This window comes from Ctenocephalides felis, unplaced genomic scaffold (genome assembly GCF_003426905.1).
Source record: "Ctenocephalides felis isolate EL2017-DRISC unplaced genomic scaffold, ASM342690v1 CF-g0.4_SCAFFOLD_01407, whole genome shotgun sequence".
In the NCBI taxonomy this organism is placed as follows: Eukaryota; Metazoa; Arthropoda; class Insecta; order Siphonaptera; family Pulicidae; genus Ctenocephalides; species Ctenocephalides felis.
In genome coordinates, this window is record NW_020537561.1 from 4631 (window position 1) to 13193 (window position 8563).

The 8563-nt window shown below is 31.7% G+C and overlaps 2 non-coding genes across 2 annotated transcripts; both read left to right on the forward strand.

Moving 5' to 3' along the window:
* The first annotated feature begins 1265 nt into the window (after positions 1 to 1265).
* Positions 1266 to 1427, forward strand: LOC113369619. The gene has a single exon (XR_003366532.1). It is a non-coding gene; the product is annotated as a U1 spliceosomal RNA (small nuclear RNA).
* Positions 1428 to 1557: 130 nt separating this feature from the next.
* Trnat-agu lies at positions 1558 to 1631 on the forward strand. The gene has a single exon. It is a non-coding gene; the product is annotated as a tRNA-Thr (tRNA).
* The last annotated feature ends 6932 nt before the right edge of the window (positions 1632 to 8563 follow it).

Below are 8563 nucleotides of genomic sequence, written 5' to 3' on the forward strand. Positions count from 1 at the left end.
TAATAGATTTTGAAAAAGCTTTCGATACAATTTGGACAGATGGACTGTTGTATAAATTAATAAATTTACAATTTCCACATTACATAACAAAAGTCATCATTTCATATCTTAAAGATCGTACATTTCAGGTTCAAGTAAATAATAATCTTTCAAATCCTAAACGTATAGTAGCTGGAGTGCCTCAGGGATCCTTGCTAGGACCAACATTGTTTAACACATATATATATGATATCCCTACTGACAGCAAAACAAATACATTAACATTTGCGGACGATACTGCTGTGTTCACATCATCAAAATCAGTAGCGTTGATAGCTAACAAGCTACAAAATCACATAGATAATATAGCAAAATATGCAGAAAAATGGCACATAAAAGTAAATCCCATAAAAACGGAAGCAATAATTTTTTGGAAAGGAAATAAGTTGAAAGAAAAGCCTATAGAAATAAAAATTTCAGGACAAAAAATTAAATGGACAGATGAAGTTAAGTACCTAGGAGTAACGCTTGATAGGAAACTTAACTTTAATACACATATAAAAAAGAAATTGGCGCAAACATATGGGCTTCTGAATCTTTTAAGACCATTATTGAACACAAAGAGTGTATTAAATATGCGCAATAAAAGAAGAATATATCTAACGCTGATCAGGCCATGTCTAATGTATGCTGCCCCAATATGGAACATGACATCGAGGACAAATATTAAAAAACTACAAATTTTACAAAACAAATCACTGAGACTAATACTGAACCTGATACGTGACCCAACTACCGGACACTACTACTCAACAAAGCTCTTACACGAACAAGCAGACATACCGACTGTGATTAACCACATTAAGAAAATGACGGAAAACTTCTACGAAAAATGCAAAGACCATACCAATAATAATATTAGAACCCTCGGACAGTACACGCCTGATATCATATGGTACGGCAAATATCCAATGCCAAACTACATTCTGGACAACACAAATAAGAGTATCTAATAATTTAAAGAATGTAAATTAAATATATATTTAAAGATTGTGATTTTTTTTTTTTTTGAAGAATGTTTGAACTTTCTTTTTTTTCGATCACAAACCATTATTTTATTTTTAAAACAAAATGTATAATTTAAAGTGGATAGTTTGTAGTATTAAATAAGAGTAAAATACTTTTAGTAGTAAACTCATAAATCATGGTTATTGTATATTGTATTGTAATATATTGTAATAAAACAGAAATAAAAACTAAAACTAAACTAAACTAAAACCTTAGGCATACTTACCTGGCGTGGGGGCTACCGTGATCAATTAGGCGGTTCCCCCAGGGCGAGGCCCTTCCATTGCACCTCGGTTGGGATTACCCCTGCGATTGTCCCAAATGTGGATAACTCGGGCGCGCAATTTTTGGTAGTCGGGACTGCTTACGCGCTGTCCCGGTAATAAACTGTCAAATTTCAATATAATGAAAATACATCTTATCGTATTCATATAGTATGTGTCTCATCATAAAAAAGGGCTTTTTTGTCAATATTCGCAACAACTTTTGTAACCCCAATTAACTATCACCGGCGCCGTGGCTTAGTTGGTTAAAGCGCCTGTCTAGTAAACAGGAGATCCCGAGATCGAATCTCGCCGGAGCCTTTCTTGCAATTGCGATGGCTGTTTTAAGATTTTTTATCGATACTTTTTTATTATTGGTTATGAGATATAATATATTGCGTTGTGAAACTAATTACTTGCAATTATTCAATACAATAAAATATTACAACATTACAAATTGCGAATTAATTCAAAAACTAGAAATTTGAATAACTAGTTGTGAATGGACCATATTTTATTTAGTCAAGTCCGGGGTTTTCAGTTACCTTTAGATAGGCGAAAGTTTAAATTTGGACATTATTGAAGATTTCACAACAATCGCTTGGTCGCCTCGTACCTTGAAGCTAGTGCGCTAAGGGTCTTTACAGCTTACTTCAAAATTTAGAACAGAAAACCTCAAGCAAGCCAAACTAAGGTTTGAAACTTTGTCATCAGTAGGGTCATTACTGATCCACTGTTACCATATGATGAGTTTGGGATATGAATTTAATGATTCAGACACGCTCGGTTTTCGGTCATTTGCAACGACGACCGGACTCCGAATATCTGATGGTAATTTTTATAACCAATTTAAAAACATTAATAAAGTTAAAACACTGAAATGCTTTGGTACTTTTGCAGTAATGACTTACGCCGAGTCACTGATAAAAATTATAATAATTGGATACTATTGGATACTATTTAAAAAATTAATAAACTTAAATATCGATCATAGAATGCAAATAATTGAAAAAGAAGATCTAGATAGAGCAATTGAACACTTAACAAGCACTATAAATTACGCTATTGAATTAACTATTCCTTCTAGAAATCCACAACAATATACTGCTGACAGCTTACCACAAGATATAATAAATAAAATAAAATTCGAAAATCAAGTCAAAAACTTTGGCAAGTTTCCGGTAATCAACACCTGAAATCCCATGTAAATAAACTAACAAAAATAATCAAGGAAGAAATATGGGAATATCGTAACAAATGCTGGGCTGATAAATTTAACAAAATTAACACATATCCGAATAATATTTGGCCAACTATAAAGCGCATCACAAAGCGACTTCCACAAATACCTGCCCTAGTTTGCGATACGGGGATGGCCTTGACAGAAATTCAGAAAGCCGAAGCACTAGCTAAACAATTTGAAAATAATTATCGATTAAATTCCGACAGTCAAAACACCTTATTTTCCCAGAAAGTAAAAAATGTAGTACAATCATTCATCTCTAAAACTGCTCACTGTAGATCAAAGACTAAAATTGTTACTGTCAAGGAAATAATAGACACATTAAAAACTCTCAAAAACAATAAAGCTCCAGGTCCCGATGGGTTGCAAAACATCATAATTAAAAACTTGCCGCATAAAGCGTTGATACTTCTAACAAGAGTAATAAATCAAATACTGATTTTGGGCTATTTTCCAGCTCAATGAAAGAGTTCAATCATGATGCCATTACACAAACCCGGTAAAATAAACAATATACCAGCAAACTATCGTTCAATTGCACTACTCAACGCAATGAGTAAAGTGGCAGAAAAGGTCGTACAAACCAGGGTCAACAAACATATAGAAAAATTAAATATTATACCAAACTTTCAATTTGGGTTTAAAAAGGACATTCTACAATGCATCCACTATCTGTGCTGGTAGAAAAAGCCATTACTAACTTTAACAAACGTAATCATACAGGACTAGTGTTACTTGACATTGAGAAAGCTTTTGACACAATTTGGAGCACAGGATTAATCTATAAACTAATTATTTTAAAATTCCCAAAGTACATAATTAAATTTATCATATCATATCTCAGTGATCGAAATTTTCAAGTGAAAATTGGTAATGTACTTTCAAATCCAAAAATGGTTACTGCAGGGGTACCTCAAGGATCTATACTTGGACCTACACTGTTCAACTTATATATTTATGATATTCCAGTTTCCCCCAAAACGGACATGCTGATATTTGCAGACGACACGGCAATCCTAAGCTCATCAAGATCAGTTTGGAAAATCCATGTTTCTCACATGGAAAAATGTATGTTGTCTGTTCCCGTATTGGAAAACCATCAGATTTGTTTGTCTATGCGCCAGGTAATCAAACAAAAATCATTGTTTATCACAAAGCACTACAATGAAAATTGAACTGAATTTTGAATTATGATTTTCATGATTAAAATTACTTACTTTTAAATGCTTATAGTGTTTTATTTAATTATTTTTAATTCACACCGAATTATTACCAGGGTGACGGTTCTGTTCGGGATAATTTTTTGCAAAGAATAGAAAAAAGGTAGGAACAAACACCGCCACATTACAAATTTTTTTGACAGGACAAAGTCTGTCGAGTCGGCTAGTTTTATCATAAATATATATGTATGTTAGCAGTCTCCGCTTAATGTTTTAGAATAAATCGTTGTAATAAGTTATCTAAAAGTGGAATCAACTTTGAAATTGTCTGAAAAGTTTGATAGTTTTCTGCAATGATAAAATGTATTTCAATTTACTTCTTTTTACAAAATTTAATACGATTAAAAATTTTATAAATTTTCTCAGATTTGCTACTCTTTAAATTATGATTTTTGGTCCACCATTTCCGTGAATTATGTACAAGGCACATTAATCTTCAAAAAAAATTGTATGTAATGGATACATGCTATTGCCAAAATGTATTCTATGTCTGCAACAGATGATGATAAGATGGTTAGAATCATCTTAGCAAAAAAGTATTAGTTATTATAAATAAACATTGAAATAAGTTTTTTAGAAATGAAATATACCTTAAGATTGTCTATAAATTGTTCGCTTTCTACAATAATATATTCTATTTCAATTTGTTACATGCCACTGTGGTATTCTTAAGATAAATAGTTTTTAGTTTTTATTCCTGTTTTATTACAATATTATATACAATAACCATGATTTATGAGTTTACTACTAAAAGTATTTTACTCTTATTTAATACTACAAACTATCCACTTTAAATTATACATTTTGTTTTAAAAATAAAATAATGGTTTGTGATCGAAAAAAAAGAAAGTTCAAACATTCTTCAAAAAAAAATCACAATCTTTAAATATATATTTAATTTACATTCTTTAAATTATTAGATACTCTTATTTGTGTTGTCCAGAATGTAGTTTGGCATTGGATATTTGCCGTACCATATGATATCAGGCGTGTACTGTCCGAGGGTTCTAATATTATTATTGGTATGGTCTTTGCATTTTTCGTAGAAGTTTTCCGTCATTTTCTTAATGTGGTTAATCACAGTCGGTATGTCTGCTTGTTCGTGTAAGAGCTTTGTTGAGTAGTAGTGTCCGGTAGTTGGGTCACGTATCAGGTTCAGTATTAGTCTCAGTGATTTGTTTTGTAAAATTTGTAGTTTTTTAATATTTGTCCTCGATGTCATGTTCTTCTTTTATTACGCATATTTAATACACTCTTTGTGCTCAATAATGGTCTTAAAAGATTTAGAAGCCCATATGTTTGCGCCAATTTCTTTTTTATATGTGTATTAAAGTTAAGTTTCCTATCAAGCGTTACTCCCAGGTACTTAACGTTATCTGTCCATTTAATTTTTTGTCCTAAAATTTTTATTTCTATAGGCTTTTCTTTCAACTTATTTCCTTTCCAAAAAATTATTGCTTTCGTTTTTAAGGGATTTACTTTTATGTGCCATTTTTCTGCATATTTTGCTATATTATCTATGTGATTTTGTAGCTTGTTAGCTATCACCGCTACTGATTTTGATGATGTGAACACAGCAGTATCGTCCGCAAATGTTAATGTATTTGTTTTGCTGTCAGTAGGGATATCATATATATATATATGTGTTAAACAATGTTGGTCCTAGCAAGGATCCCTGAGGCACTCCAGCTACTACACGTTTAGAATTTGAAAGATTATTATTTACTTGAACGTGAAATGTACGATCTTTAAGATATGAAATAATGACTTTTGTTATGTAATGTGGAAATTGTAAAGTTATTAATTTATACAACAGTCCATCTGTCCAAATTGTATCGAAAGCCTTTTCAAAATCTATTAGTACAAGACCAGCGTGTGTCTTTTTGTTAAAATTTAGTACAGTATTTTCAACTAGCTGTGCTAGTGGATGCAGAACTGAATGCCCATGTTTGAAACCATATTGCGTTTCTGGTATGATATTATTAACACTTAAAAATTTATTAAATCGAACAAGCAGCAATTTTTCAACTACTTTGCTTATTGTATTTAATAGACTTATAGGTCTGTAGCTTTGTGGTAGATTTGGTTGTTTTCCTGGCTTTAATATTGGTACCACATTAGAACATTTCCATGACACAGGAAAGTATCCATTTTTAAAAATTTTATTTGTTATTCGTGTAAGTAGGATAATAGCTTTAATAGGTAACTGTTTAATTGCTAAGTTCTGTATACCATCTGGTCCTGGAACTTTCTTATTAGACAGTTTCTTAATAATATTTATAACTTCCGCAACAGTTACTATCTCTATTTTGTGATTTTTGTTATAAGTATTGTTTATATATTGTCTTACACTGGAACTAACAGTCTGTTCAAAAGCATTTTGAGTGATAGAAAGATTGTACTGATGTGCTAATTCGAAGTTAGATGCTAAAATTTCGGTCTTTTGTTCGGGCGTTGTTGCAATGTTATTGGAATTTGTATGTAAATATGGTATGGGAGCAAAAGTTTGGGTCAGTCTTTTTGCAGTGTACCAAATTTTATTTGGATAATAGTTAATATTTGTTAGTTTATCAGCCCATATTTTATTACGATAAACCCTAATGTCCTCAGTAATTATTCTAGTAAGCCTGTTTAAATGTTCTTTGAGAAACGTGGCACCTGATTTTTGCCACAACTTTTTAATTTGATTTTTTAATTTAATTTTGGATATAATTTCCAAAGGTAAACTAATTGTTTGTGTTGAAGTGGACTTTCGCAATGGAATGGTTTTACTTATGGCATCAGTAATAGTAGTTGTTAGGTGTTCTACAGCTTGATCTATTCTATCATTGTTGTCAATTTGTCTGATGTGACATATATTATCATTTATTATTTTCTTATAGAGCAGCCAATTGGCTTTATTATAATCTAAAACATTTTTGTAGGATTGAGGATTGTCGTCAAGTGGGTTTGAGATACTTATAAAGACTGGATTATGATCTGAGTTAAATAAAGATTTGGTTATAGGTTCAGAAAGAATAGATAGATTTTTTGTAAGGGCTAAATCTATTGTACTATGGTCTTGATTTGGTATCGCAGGAAATCTAGTTGGAGTCTGAGGATAATGTAGTTGAATGGTATCATGGTTTTTGTTTAAGTACTTAAATAGTTTGAGTCCGTTTGTGTTATTATATTTACAATTCCACATTATGTGTTGCGCATTAAAATCACCAGCTACAATAACTCTTGGATTTAAGTTAAATATTTTATGCAAGTCTGCATGCAATAGTTTTGCAGAAGGAACATATATGGAGACAATAGTTATTTTACGTCCTCTATTGAACACATTTATAGCAGTAATTTCAGAGTGTTTTACAGATAATAACGGTATTTCTTCATGTCTGATACAAGCTTTTATAAATATTGCTGTACCACCTCATCCTGTCATGTTTCTGTCATTCCGGTATATTTTGTAGTCGTTCATGTATAATTTGTCAGTGGGTTTTAAGTGAGTCTCATTTATTAATACGATGTCTAAGTCCATTGTAACGATCGTTTGTCTGAGTTCATCAATGTTATTTTTTATTCCATTTGAATTGAAAAACATTATTTTTATACCATACTTGTCAATTATGGGCATTTAGTAAGAAAGTTTAAAATTGTAGTATATTTTTCATTGTATGTCATGTTAGTATTTATAGTCTTTGTAAGTGCATAAAGTTCCCTGAAAATTTTTATTACCTCAGGATCTGAAAAAAGCAACTTGATTTGTCTTATTGCAGCAAAAATGCCCTCGGTGGAGTTAAAATCAGGATCTTGATTCGATGAAGTTGATGGTATACTTCTTTGTTCAGGAATAGCTTGGAATTTTGGTAGTTCCATCTGGACAGTGTGTCTGGCATCTCTCGGCTTCAGCGTTTCAGAATAGCTTCTTGTCATAGGTTTAGGTTCAATGGCTGCATGAATCTGTTGATTTTAGCCTTGTAATTCAGTAAGGATGTACACTTTGAATAGTTTGCTGGGTGATAGTCTTTACAGTTAACGCATTGGGGCTTTTCTTCTGATAATTTTTGGCAGCAGCCAGGAGAATATGCTTTTGTGCATTTAATGCATCTATATTTCATATCACACGAATAAGACGTATGTCCAAAACTTAAACATTTATGACATTGTAGGATTTTGAAATTTGGCTTATACATTTCCCATTTAATAATGTGACCATTTAAGTTCGTTATTTCTTTTACTTTTGACATGTCTTGCGATTTGTCAAGCATAATTATATAAATTGGTAGATTATGTTTTTGTCCATCAGAATAGGTTTTCTTTAATTGTATGACCTTTTGCACAAGAATACGTCGTACACTCAGTAATTCAAATACCTCTAATTCAGTAATTGCTGGATGTAAGCCTGTTAGTGTGATTTTCTTTGTTGTTTCTCCAGTGGAATACGTATAAAATTGGTAACTGCAATCTCTTAATGTACTCTTTATCTTGTTATGATCTACTAGTGTCTTAGTATATATTTTATGGGTATGCGTTTTAATATATTGTATAGTAAAATTAACTTTCGTAACATCTCGGATGTAGTTTATGGCCCTGAGATCTAAGTTATGTTTTACTATTATCGGTGGTACCTTTACTTCTATAGGTTTCGTGTCATTATTTCCTTGTATGATTTCCATTGTTTCTTGCTTTTGGCCACGCTTTCTTGACTTAACCTTTGTAAATTCTTCAAGTTCGAGGTCGGTATCCATATCACTTCGGTCAGTAAGTGACTGGTACCTGTTTTCTTTTTTATTCTTTTTACTTCG